Genomic DNA, 24,755 nt, shown 5'->3' with positions numbered 1-24,755 from the left:
CTCCATGTGGAGTCACTATTCACAGCCAACACCTAGGCAATGGAGGCATAAGCTCCACTTCCTCCAGGGCAGGAGATCTCCAGACATTATTCAGAATTCCATATGGGAAATTTGTCTATTTTACCCATTTGCTTTATTCAATCATTTATTTATTCTATACCTTAGAAAAGTATATAATGATGCATCATTTATTGTGACTTTCTTTTTTACTTGTCTGGGCAATTTTTTCATCCTTTTAAGTCATAATTTTGAAACCTTTGATATATTATATGTATTCAGATTGCTATCATTTTAAAATTAAGCTCCTTCTATATCACATGATGTTTATGCTTGCAAAAAAACAGAGCCAAGATAATTTTCATGCCTCAAAATTAATTCAGGTCAGAGTAGTTAATGAGAGGTGCTAGTGATTGCTGCTACTAGCAATGATTTGGAAATTCAAGACCCTCTGGACAACTTGAGAAATTAGACACTGAAATAATGGTACTTCCCATCAAGCACCCTCCATCTCACTAAAGTTCTTTGGTGGACTTCAGCAGAAACGAGCACATCTCTCTCTCTCTCTCTCTCTCTCTCTCTCTCTCTCTCTCTCTCTCTCTCTCTCTCTCTCTCTCTCTCTCCTTGCCATTAATATGAGCATTGACTACACCCCCCTCCAAAGAACAAATGGATTTAAATTGTTGGCACCTCCATGGTGGTAAAGGGAGGTTCTGTCCACTGTGAAATTTACCCGCCATGTGTAACAGAAGTTTGCTTCTTGGTTTTCAGCAAATATCTGCAAAGGAAGGAACTTGTTCACAGTTGAATGTGAGAAGACAAGAAATAACAAAACTCTCAAGACCTCTATTGCCAAACCACCTTCATATCAACATGAGGGCACAGAAGTTTCTGACCACCTTTCTGATCACCACTGTATACACTGCCCATCATCTCTCTCCAGTCCTGCTGGGCTTCATTTTGCTCCCTTGCTTAAGGAGCCAGAACGGCACCTCTCTGCTCACCTTCAGTGGGGGTTTCCAAGAGTCACTGGGCTTTGCTGATAAGTACACTTCCTCCCCTTGGAGATTCTCGTGACAATGGACCCACCTCAGTCCACTTACGAAGGCCAGCAGAAAGTTAGAGCAACGGGGGTAATTGCTCCCTGATGACTGGCATCTTTGAAGGACCTCACCAGACTCCCCGTACATCCTTCCTATTGCATTTTGTGTTCTTGCCCCAAGCACATGCTGATCTGTTCTTACCACTTAGAACACGCTGGTCACCTTGTCACCTCCATGCTCTGTCTGTGACTTCACCTGCTCTGTGGCTCTGCAACACCTCTTATCCCAGAAGGTCCCCCTCTTCTGTCTGCTAGAATGATGTGTATTCCTCCCTACGGCAGAAAGTGGGTCGTGTAATCCTGATCCTCAGGAGTTGCTTTCTAATGAACATGTGCATGAGGTGTCTTGGTAGACCTTAGAAGTGATCCTGCAAGGGTGTCGACTGTTTTATTTTTTCACCCACTTTAGGCATGGAAAGTCAGCACCAGGCAGATGAAAGGTTGGTTGAAAGTCAGATAGGCTCCACTCCACCCCGTCCTGATGCATCAGTAGACTAAAGGAATGTAGAAGTCAAGAACTCAATTGACAATAGAAAGGAGAAACGGAATTACTGCAGACAAGATGGTCAACAAAATTTAGGAAACAAAGTGGATAAACAGGCAGCAACTAAAATCCAACTGCCATTTGAGGGCCCCTTTGAGCCATCGAGATGCCAGATGGATGGATCCAGCGCAAGCCTGGAAAGGTACCCAGATGGGAGGTGTCAGGGATCTGGAAAGGCTGGTGAGGGGTGAGCCTGCAGACAGGCTGCCTGATGAAAGCTTACATGAGAACTAGGCTCCATATCTCTCCCAAGCCCACACAACCACGCGATTGCTTTTCCTACATACAGGAGGTTTCCTCTCTGGAGGGACTTTGGACTTGAGCACACCAGACTCAGTCCAAGACTCAAATCAAGGCAGCAAAATAAAAAGAAGGGGTGTGAATAAACACAACACACACATGGGGAAACCTGCTGTCTTCCACTGCTCCGCAGCCAGAACATGGAGACTGACTTGTGCTCCCGGGAAGGAGGCTGAGAATTCCTCTCCCAGGAAATTGATCAGCCTCAAGGGAAGAAAAACCTACCTACACAGGAGAGCCAGTGAAATATCAGGTCCCTGCCAACAACCTCAAGGAAAAGCCCAGCACCGGTTGACAAGCATTGGTCTCCTCACTATGACAGCTGATAAAGGCACACACAGGTTAAATGAGCTCTTTCACCTTGAAAATGAACCTCTGTGCACTGAGACATTAGCAGTCAGTTTCTATCATGAATCCAAACCACCCCCCAAACCCAAAAAGGAAGAAAAAATAATTCAGGGGAAGCAGAAATAATTGAAAAATTTATCCAAAGAATCTAGTTAATACTCTTACATCTTTAAAAAGACATAAAATCTGTGCAAAAAGAGTAAGTGTGTTAACAAAACAAAAAATTAGAAACTAAAAATTTTATAGCACTTAAAATAGTATTCAATAATTCAATGCAATAAATGGATGATTAAATTTGACAAAATCTGGAACGTATAACAAGAAAAATGGACGAAACGGGAAAGCAATAATTTAAAAAATGAAAAGACAAATCCATGGCGACGGACATTCAGCTGATGAATTATCTAAAGGAATGATCAGAGGAAAAAAAATGTTTTTTAAAAATTTAAGCAAATATTCTCGAGCCAAGGGCTACGACCTTCCAGATTGAAAAAGAACATTGCATGCCCAACATGTTGAATTGAAGAAAGACCCATCAAGGCATAGCATCATGAAGTTTAAAATAAACAGAAGTTCCTAAAATTTTTTCAGAGGAAAACAAAAAATCAGAAGGAATTACAAAGAATTAGGAAACAGAATGGCTTCGTAAGTTTTCAAAAAGGAGCTAACGGTCTCTGAGGAGGTAGACAGCAAGGGGAAAAAGAATGTCTAAGATTTGAACAGAAAATTAAAACGTCCAATCTACAAAGTGATTTCCAAGCTACGATTAAAGACAGTAGACGAAAAAATAATTTCAAACATCTTAGCTCTCAAAAGCTTGTTCTTCCTTGTGTGTTTTCTGAGGAAGCTACTGGAAGATCTCTAACTCAGGTCGGGGATACCAGGGGTGCCACTCAGGGGGCAGCTGAAGGAGATTCCTGGGATCCTGGGATATCAGCTCTGCGTTAGTCCTACAACATAAACAATCTTGACTGGCACAGAGGACAGGACAGATGGCTCCCAGAGGGATAACTCCAAGAAAACACAAACCCCCAAAGTATCTTTGCATATTGAGAAGTGCTTTCCGGCTCCGTTAGAAAAGCTGGAGAGGAATTAGGCTTAGCTCTACAGATAACAATGCAAAACAAGAAGGAGGAACTATTGTAAAGAAAGATAATGAGAAGCGAATAATATTTATGGGAATGAACAATCCTGGTCATGGAATATTGCTCTAACTAAAGACGGTGCTGAGATGATGAAGGGGCATGGGGAAATGAGGCGTTTGTGTTTGGGGCAGAGGCAGCAGGATGGTACAAGAACACTAAATTTTCATTTTCCACAGAACAAAGTCAATAAATCATGTCTAAAGTTGAAAAATCAAGAAAAAAAAAGACACCAGGTTGGGTATGCATGGCAGTGCACAGGAGATGTCTGAGACAGGAGCATGGCAAGTTCAAGGCCAGAATGGGGAAGTTAGCAAGACTCTGTCTCAAAATAAAAAGTGAAAGAGACAAACAAAAAAACGAGGATTGGGGATGTAGCTCAAGTGGTGGAGTCCCCCTGGGTTCAATCACCAAGACCACAAATAAACATGCTATTTGGAATTATGGAAATAGATGTCGGAAGAAATTACAGGAAGGAGTCCAAGAAGCTATCTCTGAAAAATAAAAATCACATGTGGAGAAGTGGGGACAAGAGACCTCTGCATTTTTTGTTTTGTTTATTTGCTTGTTTTTGTAATTTTTTTTGTTCTTGTTTTTGTCTTTTGAAGTACTGGGATTAACCCAGAGCTTCACACAGCAGGCCAGCACTCTTCCCCTGAGCTATGATGAGATTTATCACATCCTTTAACTCTGCTTTTCAGAGATGCAGTGTGGTACGGTGCTTACAGCCCCACCTGTGCAGCCAAACTGCCTGGGTTTGGATTCCAGCTCTGACTCTGACTCTGCACTTGAGCAAAGGTGCTCAATCTCTCCAGGCCTTGATTTCCCCTTTTGAACTAGAATAGTAATGCCTGCCACACGGGGTTATTGTAAGGTTTGAATCAGTTAATAAATCAAAGCACTTGGAAGAGCAGCACTTGGTGTTTTATAACTGTTACTATTATTATGATGAAACTGCGTAACATATTCCTTAAAATTTGAAATAGAAAAAGGGCATGCAGTGAGCGCATTGTGCTTTCAGCTCTACTTCTGAAGACTCGTCTCTTGTTTCCTATAAAGAGGCAGTATTTTATCTTCTCACTCCAATGTTGTCCTAACTGCACCAATTCCTGTCCCTTTCTTTTCATATAGAAGACATCAGTGATGCCAGGAACCACTGGGAGAGATTCAGGGTTCCCCCTCTTCTCCAAACGGCTGAATGGGTGCCTGAGGAGTGGTCTTCTGTGTCCTGCAAGCCCTCTGTGGCTTGGAGCCTGCATCAACCATCCAGAAGACACCACACCTGACGTCTGGCATGAGCATCTGCATCCAGCAAATCCTAAGGAGCCAAGATCACAGGCAGCTCTTAGGCAGACCTGCCATCCTACCAGGGTCCCAAGCAAGCACTGTGTGTTAAAAAAGTGAATGACAGAAGCACAAGGACACTTTGCAGGCATCGTCTATTCACCAGAGCTCCAAGGGCACAGAAGGACCCTCCCATCCCCTTCCTTCTCTGCAGACCATCATTCTGCCATGTCAGTGCACTGAGGGACAGATAGGAGCTGCTGTCGACAACACTGCTATCCCATTAGGCTACGTCCCAGCCTTGGCTTCCACACCCACAGGATGGGAAACTGCTATGACCAGAGACCCTGCAGGGACCACGCCCCCCTGCCCCACAGCAAAGCACAAAACCAAATGCCTTTGCTGCCAAATGGGAAGAATGACAATCTTCCCTGAGCTCTGACATCTACTCTCTGAAGGCATTTTCAGTTCTTCGGGCCCCAGTCTGATCCATCGTCAAATCTAAAGGTCAGTTTGATTCAGAGGATGAACATCCCAAAGTCCCCCAGGGATAGCAAGGCCGAGGAAGTGCAGGAATTTGCAGGAGAGAACACACCGGATTAGAACCGGGACTCAAGCCCCAGTCTACTGTGCCCTGGACATTGCTCTCTCTGCAGTACTCATGCCACTGCCAGACGTCTGAATTGTCACCTCCCAGTCACAGACTCTTCCACATGAAAGCACCGATCAGAAGTCCACAGAAAGATGCTATCATTCTTGCACAACAAGATAATTCCTTTAAGGCTTTACCACTGGATTTGGAGTGTATCAAGAGATTCCCAAATAAAATAATAAGTGAAAAGGCAACACTGCCGACCCATCTAAACCAGGACCCTTTATGAGCATCCGTAGTCAAATTGCATGCAAATTCACATGCAAGTCAAAGACTAGCAGCAAGTTCACATGCAAAGTCAAAGACTCACCCTGCTGGAGAGGACACCAGAGCCTCGCGGCAAGGGAGCTCTTCTGATCAAGAAATCGAGAGGGAGGGCCCACGGCTCCCTCCCTTCCTCCTCCCCTGCCCACACCCGAAAGGCCAGTCTCTACCAAGCTGTTTGGCAACCGTGTTGAAGACAGCTTAAGGCCCTTGAGTGGATCGGGAACAGTGAACGCTCTGGCAGTCATTTCCCTTTCCCTTGAGCCCAGACTTGAGTAGGCGGACAATGTGGCATTTTGCTTCTGATTTCAACCACTTCTCTAGCATGAGAATAATAAGAGCTTGTGCCAGCCCAGGAGAACCAGCCCTCATGTCCCTGCCTCCCTGAACAGAGGAGGTGACCTGGGCCATCTCCCTGTGCCAGGACCTAGGGGCCAGGCCACAAATTGCTTGTAGCATGATACAGGAAGGCTAACCCTGTGTTGCTCTCTTCCCCTTGAAGCAGAGGGAAGCAGATGGGCATCCAGTCCTGCATGCGGAAAGTAGCCTGGGAAATCTACGGGTGGCCGAGCCATTTTACTTCTAAGCCATTCGCGGTAGTTGTTGGAAATGAATATTAGGTGCTGGGCATCTGTGTAAGTGCCAGAGATGAGATGTCTAGAACACAAGGAAAAGAGGCATCGAGGCATATTTTCTTCATGTTCGTATCCCCCTGGTTTCTGGTCATCCTCCACCTAACTGACAAGTGGGTATAAAACATGCATGTGAATATGCCATACCCTCCCAGAGCATTTCCAGGGCTTCTAGAACCTTCATTTCCCCCTGAGGTGGCTGTGGACAGCATTGCCTCTTCCTCCCCTTGCCATTTCAAACCCTCACCCTTTGCTTCAGCCATTGAACATCCTTCTGTAGCAGATCCTCTGGGTTCCTAAATGATCTCTGTCAAAATGCTTGCTTTATAGCAAGGTCCTGACCACCTTAGTGAGTTCCTGCCTTAAAGTACCTCTGGGTTCAATCCCTAGAACCAATTTAATAATAATAATAATAATAATAATAATAATACATGCTTTAAAAGTCTGTCTCTAGAGCTCGATTGTGAAAATTTTATTTGGGACATCTCCGTGACTACATCAGCATCTTATAAATAGAATGTGCTCAGTAAACACAATCAATTCCTGTGGTCCTTAAGGGCAGGAAATAAGTTTTACGCTTTTTCTGATTCCCCAGATCTTAATTGGTTTTCCACAGTGGCTTGTGTAGGGGGCAAGGAAGCAAAAAGTTTTATTTCTCTAGCTAAGAGGACTTGCACTTTGTCCTCAGACATGCAAATCTGAAAGCCAATGATGCTGATAGGGGACTTGGGCTTTATAACCCACTGTGCCCTGAGTCCCCAAGTCATACTCAGCTGCTGTGCTCCCTCTGTCCTGGCCCAAGGCACTGCCTCCTCCTGTCCCAGTGCCTATGTGGGCTGCAGTTCCCTCCACTCCAGGTGATGCCAGAGCCATTCCCCTTTGCTTATTGCAGGTGCTCAAGCACTGGATGGGGAGGTGCTAGCTTTACAGATGCCAGCCGAGGGAAGGGCATGCCTGTGTTGCCAGCTGGACGGCCACTTCTGTGACCCACCTTTGATGGCACAGGGCTCTGGGGGCCCTTCATACTTCTCACACTGTCTGAAAACAAGCCATCAGCACTGTCTAATCAGCGGAAGATATAACACCAGGAACGAAGGTGGAGGTGACCTAGGAGTCTCACATCACTTCCTATCCCAGTTCTGCACCCTCCAGCCCAGATCATTCACCTTATAATAGGTGAGATGAGGGGGTGACATGTGTCCGCAAAGCCTCCTGAGCCCAACTGAGGGGTTCTTAAAATCACCAGTAACCATCTTCCAGCACACAGTGGGCTTTAGTTAGCACACAACAGGGCCTCTGAATCCTGGCATCAGTTGTTTCTGCAGAAGTCTGCTTTTGTACAAGGGCCACCAGCACGTCCAATAGCCACTCTCTGGAAGGTTTGTGAGTTGCTACAACTAGAAAAGCAGGCCGGGTTTGAATTACCAGGCTCTGATTCCTCAGTGGTGTTCCGGTCACACTCACTACACAAACCATCTGGAGCCCCGCTCGGGCTCTGGGTTATTTACTCACAGTCCCAGGTGGAACCAGAGTCCATAACTCACCGTCGTCTGCTCCTCTTGGTCATGGACAGCCTCATCCCTCATCAGCAGTTGCTCCCTCCCCATCCATCAGCCATTCCAATTTGGGAATCACTTGTGAAAGTGGATGTTTTTCTTTGGGGATTAGCATTAGGAATTAATGTTTTACATATTAGGACTCGTCTACCTTGGGAGGAGTGTTTTGGCTTTTTTCTCTGAGCCCCACCTGTTTTGAACTTGTGAAAGTTCCACGTTTGGCTTCCCAGTTTCCCCCTTCCTCCCTTCATAAAGAGTTCTGATAGCCAACACACTGTATGTCCCCTCCCCTTTCACTTCTCTGAGAAGTCACAACCAAATGAAGGAAGAAACAACCCAAAACACAGAGTTCACACCAACACAGGGTCCTCAGTGACAAAAGCCACTGGTGGTAAGCTTAGAATTGGGGTAGGGGGGCGAGGAGAAGCATGTTACTGAATCTCTCTGTGCTTCTGTTCACTCAGAGGATGGAGTAGGATAAAGTTTACTCTTGAAAGATATAAGGAGCAGTGCCAGGCCCTCTGAAGGAAGGGGTTATGTATGCAAAGATCCACAGAGCACAGTGTCTGGCCTCTGAATCCTGTGGTTGCAGTCTAGGGTGCAGGAGGTAAAGGAGATAAAGGAGAAGATGAAGATGAAGCAGCGTCACATGATGAAAGCCCTGGAACACTTTGTAAAGAACTTGGCCTGGGCTCTCCAAAGTGATAACCAGTCAATGAAGACTTGAAGAAAGGGAGTCATGGGTTTAGCTCTTTATTTTTCCGGAAATATCTCTATCAGAAAGTGGAGGTTGGATTGGAGACATGCAGAAATCAATGGGGAGACTTCATTTAGAGACTGTAGCAGGAGGTCGGGTGAGAATGAATGGCAGCCTGAGCAAAGGCAGCAGAGGAGGCCACGGTGCAGCAATATCTAGAGTGGTCACAAGGAGAGTGGGACCAGAATGACCCAAGTGCACTTCCCATTTACTTGGAGGCTGGACAGCTGCCTGAATCACAGTGACATTCACCAATGTAGGGAATGGAGAAAGGCTTTTCAGGAAGAGGAACGAGGACAAGGAAATCAGTTTGGGGGTATTTTGAATGACTGTCTTTGGGGCTCTGCAGAGGGATTTGTAGACAGCAAGAGGATTTTTCAATGAAAAGGTCTGAACTGGAAATATGGACTTTGGAGTCATAGATATGTCCAGGTATGAAAACTGAAAACAAGAGGAAGACAGATCATCCAGAACACCAGGGAGCCTGGTGGTATGTGCAGGTGAAGCAGGAGGGGAGTGTCAGGAATTGGTAACCGAAGGAGGTTGAGTTTTAAGGAGAAAACGGTCAACTGGGCCAGATACATGATATCTAATGGAGTCCTGTAGAACAGAAACTAGAAAGAAGTGGGCAGAGAATGGATTGGAAGAAACTGTACGAGTGGACACTGAAGATACTGAACGTGAGCTTTTAGTAGTCTCTTCTAAGAGAGGGTCAGAGAAAATAATAAATTGGTTGATGGGTTATTTTATTTTAAAAAACCTTTTGCCTTTGGCATAATTACATATTTACAGAAAAGTTACCAGTGTAGCCCAGTTCCCCACATTGTTAATATCTTACATCACCTTGCTGCATCCATTAAGACTAAGAAACCAACATGATATACTACTAATAAGTAGATTCTGAACTTTATTTGGATTTCAACAGGTTTCTACTTGTTCTGTTTTCCAATTCCAAGGTCCAATCCATAGTATCTCGTTGCATCTAGTTGTTACATCTTCCCAATATTCTCCAGTGGGGTTAGCTTGCTGTTGAGCTCACATGACAGATGGTTCCCCGGGCCTCCAGAGGACTCTCCAGCCATCACCAGGTTGTCAGACTGCAAACAAAAGCCATTCATTGCCCACCTCCTCTCCTGAATTCTTCCCAGGTTCCCAACCTCCAAAGCACAAGAGATGCCATAACCATCTGTGGGTCTCCTGCTCCCTGCCCATGGGAAACACATTTTTTCTGAAACACAAAAATCAGTACATAGGGCAGAAAGAATATTTTTGCTATTCATGACTATATAGATGGTGTAGCAAAGGCAGTTTTGGTAGTAAGGTATTATTCCCACAGTACTTCAATGGTTTCTAACCTCTTTTCCAGAAGCAACCAAATAAAATTGAAATGAGCCTGTCTCAGAAAGTTTGGGTGGAGACCTCCTTTGACCTCTCCCTCTGCTTACTCTTACTCTGTCACTATCTCAAAGAATTAAAATGCCGTTAAGGTAAAGGAGACAGCGGCACTGGGGGACCAGAGGCCTGTGGAGGTGCCTCTGACCCCTAGTGTTATATCCACTGAGGCCTAAAACACAACCATTGGGAACTCGTAACTTTGATACCAATTTTTAACTATATCTTAAAAAAAATAGCCAAAAGGGTCTGGACTCAAAGTTATTTTTCAGTCATTGACATCTTAAGGCACAGGGTTTGGTAATCAGGTAGGTGACTTACAGAGAAAGAGTCGTAGAGACTCATGTGTGAGATGACAGAGCCAACACAGACCCTTAACAGCTGTCTGCTGCAGGCTCTCTGGAAAATGGCCAAATACTCCATAGTGGGGTCCTAGAGTGTGGGATCTTCTGGCTCCCCATGATTCCAGGGAGAAAGCAAGAGATATACTGAAAGACGTGGCCAGTGTCATGGCGGCTACCTCTTCATCTACCACGATGGGAATGGAGGGCCCTTCACCAGTAGTCCAAACAGCCCAAACGGGAAGGCCGGGACCCTAATTTAAAGTTGAAATTTTCATTTGCAAAATCAGGAGGCAGGTGGCACTTCTCCTTTCCCATCCTGCTCAGTGTGAATGGTCCATGGCAACCGTAGATTAATTAGATGCTTCTCCAGAATGACAAGAAACCTAGGAGAGACAAGGATAGCAAGGAAGTCTGAGATATGATAAAGATGAGGAAATGGGAACTGAAGACATGAAGCGACATGTTGAGGTTGTCCACCTGCGATCCATGCAGCATCTCCAACAGTTCCAGGAAAAAGTTCTCCAATTTTCCCCTGGGCTTTCTGCTGCCAATATAGTAGCTCTCATTCTACTTTGGTCTTGGACTTTCCTAATCGTTTTCATTCCACCATGCCATAATCTTTGAAATAATTTAAAATCCATCAGTTTAACTGGATACAGTAACATACACTGTAATCCTGGTTATTCAGGAGGCTGAGACAGGAGGATTGCAAGTTTGAGATTAGTTTCGGAAACTTAAGCAAGACCCTATCTCAAAATAAAATTTAATAAAGGGCCGAGGATACAGCTCAGAGATAGAAAATTGCCTAGCATGTGTACATCCTTGGGATCAATGAATTCGTCAGGAATATCCATCTCCTTTCCCAACCGTGCTCAATGACTTGCAAAGGCTCCACCTGACAACTGTGGGGTCAGCGGGAAGCAGACTCTAGCCTGGTGCTCCCTTCCTCATACCCAGTTCTTTAGAGCTTCAGGTTTCTTAAAGACATCTTCAAGCAAAGCACGCTGAAAACTTATTTCACCTTCCCCATTGACTTGTCAAAATTTGGCTCCAAAACAACCTACCTGAATACAGTGCAGAGCGGAGTTAGCTGCTCTACACATCATTGGCAGGTCGATGGCTGCTCACATCCTCCGGGGATCCCCTGGGCCTCTCCAAGGCTTCTGGGTATCTTTGAGATGATCAGCCGAGGACTCCAGGCTCTCCCCTAACTTAATCTGAGAAGCTCCACTTTTATCTGCTTTTCTTATTAAAAAGCTTTTGAGAGCCATGAAAGGGCAGGTTCCAGTCTGTCACATTATTCCTAGCCTGAACCCAAGTTCCAACGTCTCTTCATGTCATCTAATCAATCCCAGTTTCATGGCCTCCCAGTAGAGACAGAAGCAGTCACTGGTCTTTAAAATATACAGTTATTTGTCACCTCAAGATCCCCCTGGGGATCTTAAATCCAGAGAACCATGAGAATAGCCATTTGAGATCTTAAGACCCCTCTGATGAAAGAAATCTCATTACCACGCGTGCACAGTAGCTAGTATTTTACATGGACTAACTGGCCTGTTTCCATCCTATTTAAATACCCAAAGGCATCCTACCTACATGGGGAGCTGAAGGCCTACAAACCATGATCGTAAAAAAAAAAAAAATTTGCACACTACACAAGTGCTAAAGAGCACCTGAAACCACTTTGCTTCTATTTGTTTTGCCCCCTAATATGCACACTGGTATATTAGTGTTTCTTTTGAATCCCCCTGGGTTTGGATATTATACACCCAAGTTTTAGTTCAAATTGAGTTTTCACAGCTGGAATATAAACCAATGGAAATGTTGACCCAGCACCAACTATATCATTCCAAACAGGTGTTGCTTTAATTAGCCTTATCGTAAAACAAAAATTAAAAATTAAAGGAAAACATTTTAATGCACCTAAGAGTTTCTTATGGTCTTAAAGAGAGCAGGCAAATTGTTCAGGACTATTAAGCCTTATCTCCCTTTCTCGGAGGTTCTCTTAAAAATTCGGCAACACTTCTGAAGCTACAAAAACACCCCAGTGTTTTAAGAGAGGAGGAAAAAAAAGAACTTACTTCCCCAGTATGTTTACCAGTAAGGGAGAAAGTTTTTAAATGAAGGGAAAGAGGCTTCCAAATTTTATTCAACTAGGTCTTTGAAAACCTCACCTCAGGCAGGAAGCAGACAAAGGAGCAAGTCTTTGGATGTCACTCCTGACCGAAAGGAGATTATCACTATTTTCCATGCAGAGACAAAGGGGTTTTGTGTGACTTCAATTCAGTGCAGAAAATACCTCTACTGTGTACTGACTAGAGAGGTGGAAGGGAGGTTGCAAAAAATCCTAACTTCAAGAAATTTTCAAGCTCTTTGTCTTGCACACATGAAACCATTTAGTGATCAAGTTAACACTGTATATGAATTCGCTCAGATATGTCAACATTTCAGGGGGAGGGCACACATTTCCTGGAGAAGTCACGGCCAGTTTCCTGGAGAAAGAGCAAGAGGCTAGCTGAGGAGACTGAATGTGTAGAGACGAGGCGGTGAGGCAGCTCAGGATGCAGAAACTGATGAGTACAGTTAGGAAGTTATACACCTTCAAAGGTGTCAATCTCCAGCTTCAATGTATACTGGTCACCAGGGTCAAGCAGATTACTGGGCCCCCAGAGCCTCTGGTTCAGTGGGTTTGGAATGAGGTCCAAGAATTTGGATGGGTTCCCAGGTGATACAGCTGCTGTTGGTCTAAGGACCACACTTTGAGAACCACCAGTGTACATAAAGAATTGTCTATGGCTGTTAGGGCTTCAGTGCAGGTGCCATTTAGCTGGAAGAGAGGATTTACAGGAGAGTAGAGAATAGGGTTCCTTAAGAAAAACTTATTTCTTTTGGTGGAGCGAGAGACATTCTTTTTGTATGCCTCAAAAATAAAATAAAATAAACATCAGTCATTGTCAATTTAAGCTTTCTAGTTACCCCTGTGTGTCTTGTTCAGCTTCTTTCTCAAAGGAAAGAGGAAAAGAATTCTCTGTTGATTATGATCCTTGGTGCTGCACTTGTGTTGACTTCATTGAATCTTCATAAAAAAATAACTGCAATAAAAATGATCACAATCACGATGATGGAGACGGCGGCTATTTTCTTGACACTGGCTGAGCGCCTACCCTGCCTTCTAATTGCGTCGTTGCAGGTATGGATGCATGTTCAAGGAGATTAAGAGATGTTATGCTACCCTCAAACACTCTTAAGATGAAGTCTTCTTTCTTCCTCTTTTTATAGATAAATATTCACTTCTCAACCCATTTCTATTACCCAACTTAGGTTATCATTACTTTTGAGGTACAAGAGACAGAGAAATACCTCGGTACCTCAGATCATAGAGACTCATCACAAGAATGAGTAGGGAAGAGATACACCAAGGGAAACCACACGGCTGGGTCTCTTGAGAACAAAACGGTGTCCCAGGTGAGAAGCGGCCTCGGTGCTTCTTTTATCCCCGTTCCTTAGATCAGTTCTCCATTGCTCTCTACCTGAGGTCTTGCAGTTCTACCGAAGCAACTTCTTGCTATGATCCCTCTCCTCTTTTGTTGTGTCAGTCAGTGAATTTCAGAACTCCTGGAGGGAAAGAATCGGATTGGCCACTACTCACCATTTAACATGGGGCTCTTCTGTTGGCAAAGCTGCTGCCCCAGGATCCCTAAGGAGCTGCTGGTCCAGTCTGTGCAGCGGCTCAGTGTCCAACAGAGATAGAGTGCCACTTTCAAAAGCAAGGGCATATACGATTTTGAATTTTCTAGTAGCTACTTAAGAAAATAAACCAAAAGAAGGTTACATTAATTGTAATAGCATTTTACCTAATCCAAGATATCTGAATTGACATTTTAATGTGTATTGAGTAAAAAAAGTAATGTAACTTTACTTACTTTTCTCATACTAAGTCTTTGAAATCATGTGTGTACTTTACACTGGGAGCATACCTCAATTCAGATTAGCAATATTTCCAGTTCTCATAGCTACATGTAGCTAGGGCCTACCATATTGAACAATATGCTGGGTTACTTATGCCTGAAAACTGATCTTTAGTTGCAACCATTATTGGTCAGAGTGTCAGGATTAAATAATATATTGAAACAACCAATTGTGGCCATTTATTTTACAAAGGTACTAAATGCTAAGAGGGCATCAGAGTCCTAGGACAGTCCATTGTCCTAAGCTTGTACAAAGATGATGTCCGTGACCTCTTCCATCATTTCACATAAACGAGGTTCTACCTAAGCTAAAGAACCTAAGATGTACCTTCATTCTGGTCTTCTCAACCAGGGGCTAATGACTACCTTTGTCTTTCTCCTATCTACTAGTGATCTGGCAATCACTTTTAGGTCAACAATATTGAGCTTGATTATTATGTTGCTGCCACAGTCACCTTCAGCCACTATTAATAACCTGAATTCTTATTCATATACATACATCCAGGCTCATCTACATCTATTCCCACAAAGCTTATGATGTAATTTCCCATTTTTCATAAGCCTTCTGACCACAGAAGATGATTCAATAGAAGGCTTAACTCCTTCTATGTTCATATATGTGGTTCATACCTCTATGGCGGCTTTTATCACTTTAATAATTATTTAGTGATATGTTTATTTATTTCCCCACCAGACAATGCACACAATGAAGTCACTCTTACATTCCCAGTGCTTAACACAGTATCTTATTCATGGTTGAATAAATAAATGAATCAACATATTTTTATTTTTCTTAAAAATTCTCTATTGCACCTAGTTATAAATATATAGAAGTTTCAGAATGAATGAAATTTGAAAAGTCCAAATAACACTTTTATAACCAACTGTATCATATTTTTAGACTGATTGTTTGAAGGAAAGACAACTTTCTTTGCCTTGAGACAGAATGGATTCAAAATGGAATCAAAATGTACAACATGGCTTTAAAAAAGAACACAAGATTCTCATCTCAGGCATTATAGTTAATTTGCTATATGGATATGGCTAAGGGACTTCACCACTCTCGAATTTAGTATGTTTATGTTGTATATGTACATACACACACACACACACACACACACACACACACACACACACACACTCTTTTTCTTTTCTGTCCTTTTTTCTCCCCCAGTGCTGGAGATCAAATAACACAGGGCCTTGCACATGTTAGGCAAGTGTTCTACCATTGAGCTATACCCCTCAGTCTCTGTGTGTTATATATTAATGCTAAAGTCAAAGCGCTGGGACAGTTGATTGCAAAGATCCTGTCCATATATCTCTAGGCTTCTGTGATCATAGGACTTGAAAAGTATCGGAAGACTATCATTGAGTTATTCATAAATCTGAATCAGGATTTTTATTATTTGCAACGGGGAGTATGCTAGCTGCTAATGGAGTCCTTATTACTTTTTTTCTCTCCATTTATATGTATGTCTACAGCTCAAATTAGACTAAATTATTGAGAACAAGAATGTTATTTTGCCTTTATTGAAATAATTGACATTTAACAGAATAACCAAGAGTGCCTTTCAGTGGATATAGACTGATTACAAATACATGCATTGAATAGTCATTACCCATACCAAATATCCCAATTTTTACTGAATAGTTGAGAATGGGTGCAATGATGACCTCTCTGTGATATCTTTGCTTCAGACCTGAAGTCTGAAGATCCTAGATGAAAAGTTCTAATATTTCTATTCCATGTTATCAAGGTCAGGAAGGCAGAAAATCTTTCCAATATATTTATAACAGATTAGGAAAGATACGTATATCCTTTAAGTTCTTTTAACTTTGCTTTTGATTTTCTAAGATGCCAGGTATGAGAAAATTTGAGATTAGTACACCTTACTACTTGTTTAATTATTTTATTATTAATAAATGTATTTCTCTCTCTGTATCATACTTCTTGCCTTAGAGAAGATTGATATTGGTATAGCTGCATCAGGTTCCCATTGATTGAGGTTTCTAAGAGACATGTACGATTAAATCAAGTCTTTAAAAACAAACGGAACAAAACCTCACCAATAAAAAAAATCACCTTGATTTATAGCATTTTCATATTTTTCAGAATGTGAATGTGTCTATTATGGTTCATCTCTGGCAACCAAAGATTTAACAACTGGCCACAAACTCCTGAAGACCTTATGGGCTGGTTTTAGTATATTACTGGTTTGATTGATATCTCTCTTACACACTTTTACATACTTTCAATTTCCTTCGAGTAGCATATGATTGTATTTTTGTAAAATCTTCTAAATAATGTTTGTGGGCCATTTACATTAGTGTAATTACTAAAATAATATTTTCCAGAATTACGTTTGTTTTCCATTCATCTGTTCCTTTAGTTTTGATTCTTTTTTCTCCTTTTGTTTTTCTCTTTGACCTCATCACAATCTCATACCCCTATTAGCTCATTATGCAAAGATTTTATTTACTCCTATTTTAGTGATTTAGAAGACTACAATGTGCATACTTGATATATTAAAAACTAATGTGCTTTTTCCATTTCCCTTGTGTCAAAAGAACTTGGGAATCTTGAAATTTTGAATCTTAAATAGTAAAAGATGGTATATCTGGAGAATCTCCAAAACCACCCGTTTTGATAATTCACTAGGATTCACAAGACTCAGTTTATAGATACAACTGATTATGGTGAAAGGATATAAAAATAAAATAAAGGTACATGTGGCAGAGATCAGAAGATACAGAAAAATTCCTCTTCTAGTGAGATCAAACAGTAAGTGTCTAATATCTCCAGCAACAAGTTGTGAAAATAATGTGAAATGCTCATCTACCAGGGAAGCTCATTAGAGACTTCATGTGAGGTTACCACTCAACATACTTTTATTGCATATTGGCTATACAGACATCTTCTATCTAGTTTGTACCAAAATTTCAGACTTCCAGAAGGAAAGCAAATGTTGAGCATAATCCATCATTTCCACAAATAGTTCTGACTCAGTGAACCACTCTTAATAGTTCAGGGAATGATGAGAATCTTTCTCACATATAAGTTCCCAGAAGCACAGCCAATCTTGCAACCAGACCTTTCTAATGTTAGCCCTTTTAGACCTTCTGTTGGTTCTTTTCTGCACAATTTCTCCCCTCCTTTGTGTTGTGGCTACCATATGTTTTATTTTTCCATATGCTTTAAACCTAATGAGACATCATTGCTATTGTTTTTCAGTGTCTACATTCTTTTAGGTCAATCTAAATATTTAACCTTTCCATTGTTCATCACTTTTTCTTTCATTTTTTGTTTCTTCATGTGGGATTCCCTTTAATATTTCCTGAATGTCAGGATGGCTGGGAATGAGTTCTCTTGGCTTTTGTCAGAAACTGTTCTATTTCTTTTTCATGTTTGAATGATGTTTTTGCTAACTATAGAATTTTGAGTTGGATTTATTTTGCTTCGAGACTTTAAAAATATTCTTCCATTGTCACAAGCTTCCTTCATTTCTGTTGAGAAGTAAAATTTTAGTATTAAAGTTGTTCTTTCAAGGTAATATGCCTTTTATCCTCTGGCCACCTTTATAATTTTTCTCCTTAGTGTTTGGAAAGTTTATCTGTGATATGTGTAAGTGTTGATCTTGTAGTGTGACTTGAATCAATTCTCAGTCAATTGCTTTGAGCATTTCATTTGCCTCTACTATCCTTCTAACATCATATTTGAGATAGACTAGAGACTCTCAACTTGGGACGGTTTCATTCCCCAGTGCAAAATTTGCCTAAAACAAATAATTATTTTACTTGAAATGTCAACATTGCAGAGATTTAAAGACACTTTGTTAGATTTTTTTCATCATCTCTTCTATGTCTTCTATATTCTTTTCTATAATTCTTATCTTTGTTTTTTTTTTGTCTCTATTTTTTACCAAGGGTATTTTCTCTTAATATATCTTCCAGTTTACTGAGCTCATCTTTAGCCCTTTCTAATCTGCTGCTAATGTCATCTATCATTTTTTTATTATTGGATATTAGAACTTTTCATCCTAGAATTTCTACTTTGTTATATAAATTCTAGTTCTATAATGAAATTTTCCCTATTTCCATTTATTCTCTTGAATTAACCACAATTATTTTAAAATCCATATCCAATCATTTGAATATCCAAGTCACCTGTTTCTTTTATCCATTTATTACTGAGCTTTTTCTCAGTATAATTGATCTTATTAAATTGAATATCAGCCATTGTGTATGAAAAAATACATTGTTTTGGATGATATACTATTCTCTCGAAAGGATTCAGCCTCTCTTCTGAAGGTAGGAGGAGACAGATTATCTCAATCCAATCATAGATTGAACTGATTGAGATTAATTTCCATTATTGGGAGTTTTGGTCTACCCCCATTTGGCCTCCACTTGCACAGTATAATCCTTCAGTAGTTCCCAACTAAGAGCTCAAAGTGTGTGCAATGGCTTTTTTCCCAAGTTCTAAACTCCATTTTTCATTGCTTGGTATCATGTGACTCCCCAAAACTCTGCTCTGATTTTCATCTGTTTCTGTTTAGCTTCTCAAACTTCTTTCCCTAAAAAACTTAATTGTTAAATGCCCAGAAAAGAAAATTGGTGCCAAATACCAGGCTCATTTCTCTGTACCTTACTTATCTCCAGGATCTTGGCCATCAAATCTTAGCCTCCTTGAAAGTCCCTAATTCTAATATTTTCTCCTTATACCCTAACATATTCTAAAATTCTACCACTTCTCTCCACAGTAGAAATGGTCCTTTGACTAGTTTCTCAGTCTCTCATCTGATACTAAAAAAATTGCCAAATTTCCTGAATAAAATAGCAGTGTTCTCACCTTACTTAGCTTCCCCTCTTCCAGTGCCTGGCCCCTCGAGTCCTAGTTGTGTCCACAACTCCCTCATGCCTTTAGGCACTGTAAAAATTAACCTTCTAGTTGTTCTTGGCAGGAGTGTGAGTCTACCACAAGCTACTGCATCATTGCCAGAAGTGTAAGTCTATATTTAGAAATTACGTGAGACATAAGAAAAATAGTTATGTATTTTTCTGTGACGATTATTAAATGCTATGCCGAGTCCTCTATGATGGGGCCAGTCTCTCACCCCCTTTTAAAAGTCAGAGGAAACTCCTGGGGACCTGAGATGATTAAAGAGGCACATAGAATAGGGAGAGGTGTAGAATAAGTGGCAATAATGCAAAATAAGTCTCCATGACTTCTTGTGACCCTATGGATCTCTAATTCCTATCAATATCCAAACACTCAGACCTTGAACAGAACCATGTGTTTTCTTCCCACAGTTTTCATTTGGATTTGCTCATAACTCAGAGATGGGTGATTACAACTTAAAGTGAAAGAACAAAAATATAAGAGCGGTACGTTTGCTCGATGTTTCCAGATTCGTTATAGTCATGAGGTATAGAACTTCTTTTTAATCCCATGAGTGAAATTCTTGTCAATAGGTCTAAAAAAATATTTTGTTAAAATAGGAAGATTTGAAATGGATTTCTTACCGTCTAAGAATTTCAAACTAAGGTTTTTCAGCAATATTACTCTCATGTTAACTCAGGACTTTGCCAGCCTGTTATAAATAAAAAGAAAAATGGAATCCTATGTATAGTTACATGAAGTCATTGGAAGAGCCTTATGTGTACTTCCTGTCTACAACTGAGTGTGCATATCAGGTTCAAGGGGAATGGTACGTGTGTAAAATCTCAATTTTCCAGTTTAAGGGCCAGGGAGTTAGGAACATACTTTTCAGCCTTGTGCATGATAGACAGTCATGGTCATTTCCTTCAGATGCCTTCCTCAAGTGGCTAAAGCCTTCCCAGTGGGAGGCCCCCATCCTGCATCTGTAGCTGACTGCTTCCTGCCTACCTTCAGCTTGCTACCCGACACTGTGGGGTGGAGGGCCAGAGAAGAAAACAGAAAGTCTGGAAGTGGTTTGGTGTATCACCTCCCTTGGTAAGGACACTGGACTGTGAGTTCAGATGCGAGTAGCTAGTTGTTTGATTTGGTGTCAGTTCTTCCTGTTCTCTGCCTGAATGACAGGGTAGGAATAGCTCATGTTAAGATTCCTGTCCTTGGAATTAGTCCATGGATCTAGGATTCCCTTTGGGAAGTTAAAGGTTTAGGGAAGCAGGAACGCCATCTGGTACTTTGTGCAGAGAGTCTGTACTTTGGTGGGGAGCTTCTCCATAAGCCTGAGCTTTTGGCTTTTTTTCTCAGCTCTGCCATTCAACATTTTGCCATGGAGATAAGAAAAGATTCCTACATGTCTTATGCATTTTGCTTTTTCTCACTGCAGTACCTATATTCTTGGCAAAATATGCCATAATTGGAAACATAACTTGTTAACTGTTTAACATTAAAATATATGTAAAAATTCTTATGTTGGTTATTTTTTTAAACTATCTTTATGTCACCCATAGAAAGATAAGCTCCCTAAGATTCCAGCTCCACTCACAATAACATTCAGAAGAGATCTCCAAAAAAAAAAAAAATTCAATTACTTATTGAAGCCTGAGAAAATGACAAAAGGCAAATCAATGCACAGCATACAGAAAAAAAAAAGATCCATGATTTGCTTTCAACCATTATCTTATCCAGTCTCACTCATCAGAACATGGTAAGTCTTAACCAAGTCCCTTTTCTGTCTCAGAACTGCCTAGACCTCTCCTAAAACTCAACTCTCAGGGGCCTTCATTTTTTTTTCCCCTAGTTCTCTCTCCTCTCACATCTCTAGGTCCTTCCATAATGTGAGTTCAGCTTTTCTTAGGCTCATTTCAACCTTCTTTCTACCAGTTACACAGACACACTAAAACCCAGGGGCCCAGAGAACCCCATAACCCTCAAAAGTTTGCAGTTCAGGGCAGGAGGTGGGAAAAGGGACAAAATGTCTTCTTCCACCAGCCCTTTAATGAATCTGCCACATTTGTGTTGTGACAGCTCAACTTAGGGGGGGAAAAAAAAAAAACGCTTCAAGCTGACAAATACTGTTTTGGACCGCACTTGGGGAGGGCTTCTGAACTTCTCCTGGGCACTTCCTTGTAAATATCTCGTTTAGTAAAGGTGCCTGCTGAATCCGTTTAGCAGGAACAGCCCTCCCTCTCCATGAGCTGTCCTTGCTCTTCGTATCTGATCAAGTTCTGCCTCCTCCATCACCCCCCAGGTGAAGCCTGACCATTCTGGCCTCTCTTTAGCAGAATCCTATTAGGTCAGTCCCACCAGAATCCTCTTTATCTCTCGCTAAGTTCTGTCCCCCAAAGTTTCATATGTTGGAGGCTTGGCCCCCGGTGGCTGTGGAGATAATGTGGAGCCTTTAAGAGGCAGAAGTAAAAGGTCCTTGGTCAACTGAGGTTAAGGTAGTTCTTGTGACCCCCTCCCTAGGTCTCAGAGAGGGTAGTTAGCTATAAAAACCGAGCCTGCCCCACCCACCTCACCAAGCTCTCTCTGCTTGGTAACAAGGTGTGATCTCTTGCTCTGCAAATGCTCCTGCCATAACCATCCACCACAAGGTGATGCGGTTGTGGGAGACTGGCTAGAGCTGAACAGAGGTCAGCCCCAGGCCATAGAGCCTCCAAAACTGTGAGCTACATAAACCTCTTTTCCTTTGCAAGTAACCTGCCTCTGGTATTTTGTAATAGTAATGCAAAGGTGATTCATTCTTAATGTTTCCTCTTAGTAGTTTTCCATCCTCTGACCCTTGGCTATTGGTTCCCATTTGCCCTTGCTATATTCATAGTTGAACCAAGTCTCTCTCTGCTACTATAAACTCCCATTGCTGGAGCCCCTGTACCTATCCAGAGGGCCCTGAATAAAGCCTTCCTTACTTTGCTTTCATAGGTATCACTGAATGATTCTTTTTTTATTCTTTAACAATGCCCATGGTATACCAATTTACCTTTGATTCTCCAGCCCTGGAAAGAATCTAACATTTATACACTCTCTTTACTAATTGAGAACCAAAAAGATGTTACCTGAAATGTGAAGTGTGGGGGTCAGATTCCAGTTTCCTGGTATGTGTGTCATATTGATGCTGACATACTTGCTACAGGCATCAGTATGTGTGAGAATTTGGGCAGTGGATGAAGGAAAAGTGAGGAATGAGAGACAGGTAAGCAAGAAATGAAAGATGGAGACCAGGCAGAGATCCACACGAGAGTTTATTGGTCATAGCTGACAAAGGCCATCTCTCTATAGCAGAGAGAGGCAAGACAGGCTGGGACTTTTATGGGGCAGGCTCAGGAATCAGAGCCAGGCTGGTCCTAATGGGGACAGTTAGAGGTTGGGTTGGTGTGAGGGAGTGGGGAGCCTTTCTCAGAAACACCCTTTCATGGAAAAGCGAAACTTTTTCCTTAAAATGCTGGCTGCTATTTAAGATGGCCGCCCAGATGCTAAGCAAGGACCTTATAGTGGACATTTCTTTCTAACAATAACAACCAGTATTTAGTGAGCAATTTCCAAAACGTAAAGCATTTCCACACAAGTGACCCACCTCACCTGAGCCTTGTATTGATGGGCTCTACATCATTCCTATTTTATACATGAGGAAACTGAGGCTCAGAAAGATCAGGCGATTTGCCCAAGTACTTACAGGGGTTGGGCGGCAGCTCGACTCTGGGTATTCTGATTTCTGATTTCAAAAGTTAACCTCCTCCCTGGACTTCTCCTAATCACCGTATTTATTTTCACATGTGCATGAACAACACACACAGAAGCTAGTTGAAACACAGCCAAATAGTACATATGTGCAGAGTGTTCTAGAAGTGCATTCACAATCATCTATTAAATCAACAAAATCCACACACGTTCAGTTTCTGTTTCCAGAAGATGCCTGCCCTTCCAAAAGGATAAACACCTCTCTGGGCAGAGCACACAGCTAGCCTCATGCTTCCTGATGTGCTTTGTGTTTTTTTTTTTTTTAAGCACTTTCCACTTACATTACTATTATTTTCATTGTCTTGATCATCCAAACCTCAAAGGAAGAAAGCTAATGATATCCCCCAGCCCCTCCCTCACCATGCTCATGCTGAGAATAGAAGCAGCTTAGATTGATTGAATTGACTCTGCGAACCTTTCAGGAACATTAGTGGAGTCGCTACTACAAGCAGCTGGAGTTGCCATTTGCATCTTGCTCTGTCTTACTTTTTTTTTCTCCCTAAAAAAAAAAGAAGAAGAAGAAGAAGAAAAAAAAAGAAATTTAAAAAAGCACCCACAATACCCTGGGGGGAATTTCCTAGGACAAGCTGCAGGTGCTATGGATATTTTCATTTAATAATCATTCTTGCAATTCAGCACATTTGTAATCCATGTGGTAAACTCTGACTTACATTTTTCCCAGTGGACACTGGCCAGATGCAGAAACCAAAGAGCTTGGTGCCGATACTGGCTCTTCCCTCTTTTATGGTTTGTGCATTTGGATGTGTTTAGCATGATCTGTGAGTGCAGGATAAGGAATGGGCTGTGTTTAAAAGACCCCTTTGTTGACATTAAGCAATCGTAAATATACCCAGAAATTATACTCCTTGTCTTTAGTGCGGACTGCTTTAATTGGCCGGTCTTCTCATGTGATATTGCAGAGAACAAATGCATATTTTTGGCAATCCCATTGGACTGTGAAGTGAAGAGGCACATATAAAGCTGCACATTCCTAACATCTATGGATTGTCTCATATATGTCACCACATCTTTCCACCAGGATTGCTTTCCCCATATACTCCAAGATGGTAACTTCCCAATCTGTCCAAATTCTATTTGAAATCCTCCTGGACTGTGTAAATGTCAAGGCCAGTTTCCTTTCCATGTGAACAGCTTTGAAAGGGGAACGGCATGCCTGACTCCCTCATAAATACAAGCCAGAGCATCTTCTTCTTCTATTTTTTAGGTGGAAGGGGGGGGGGGAATGGAAATGAATATTTAGCTAAAAGCTAAAAAAGAAATCCTTTTTTCAAAAAATGACGTTGTCCTTATTTTCACCACATAAACAAAATGTTTAAGCCAGCTTCCAAGGGAGTGGAGTCTTCTGGCTAAGTCATTCGACTGCTGCAGTGAGACACCATCTCTTAAGGCAGCAAAATACATCAGGGAACAAATGCCACCATCTGTAGCCCTGGAAGAGGATACCAGCGAAGGCCCTGGCAGAAAGCAGATAGCACCCTCTAAGGAGTAACTCAAGAGAGGGCAAAAGAAGGACTGTGTTTAAAGATGTGAGTAGAGTTAAAGGAACAAAGAATCAGTGGGACCCTCCAGGACCAGGTACAGTTGACTGCCCTTAGGACTCCTAGGCCAGAGGGGATGCCACCAGAGCTCTCTCCCTGGAGAGGGCCCTGCTAGGAGCCGGGAATGCATGGTCACTGTGAAGCCTCAACTTGGACGGAGGGAGGAGACAATTCCTGAAGAATTAGTACACAAACTCCCACTTCTTACCTGCCCCAACCCTTCATTGGTGCCTCCTATTTGCC

The 24,755-nt window shown here is 41.9% G+C and overlaps 1 long non-coding RNA gene across 1 annotated transcript in view; it reads right to left on the bottom strand.

Annotated features, from left to right (window-relative positions):
• Nucleotides 1-9,307: 9,307 nt before the first annotated feature.
• LOC120885046 (uncharacterized) overlaps nt 9,308-24,755 on the bottom strand; it is a 28,555-nt gene continuing 13,107 nt past the window's right edge. The window contains exons 2-3 of the long non-coding RNA XR_005727531.2: nt 23,369-23,452; nt 9,308-13,929 (exon numbers count right to left, since the gene is read on the bottom strand). This is a non-coding gene — a long non-coding RNA (uncharacterized LOC120885046). The remainder of the gene's footprint in view (nt 13,930-23,368; nt 23,453-24,755) is intronic.

The sequence above is a fragment of the Ictidomys tridecemlineatus genome, chromosome 12 (assembly GCF_052094955.1).
Source record: "Ictidomys tridecemlineatus isolate mIctTri1 chromosome 12, mIctTri1.hap1, whole genome shotgun sequence".
In the NCBI taxonomy this organism is placed as follows: domain Eukaryota; kingdom Metazoa; phylum Chordata; class Mammalia; order Rodentia; family Sciuridae; genus Ictidomys; species Ictidomys tridecemlineatus.
Note: the sequence above shows the minus strand (reverse complement) of the source record. Positions and strands in the feature narration are given on the sequence as shown.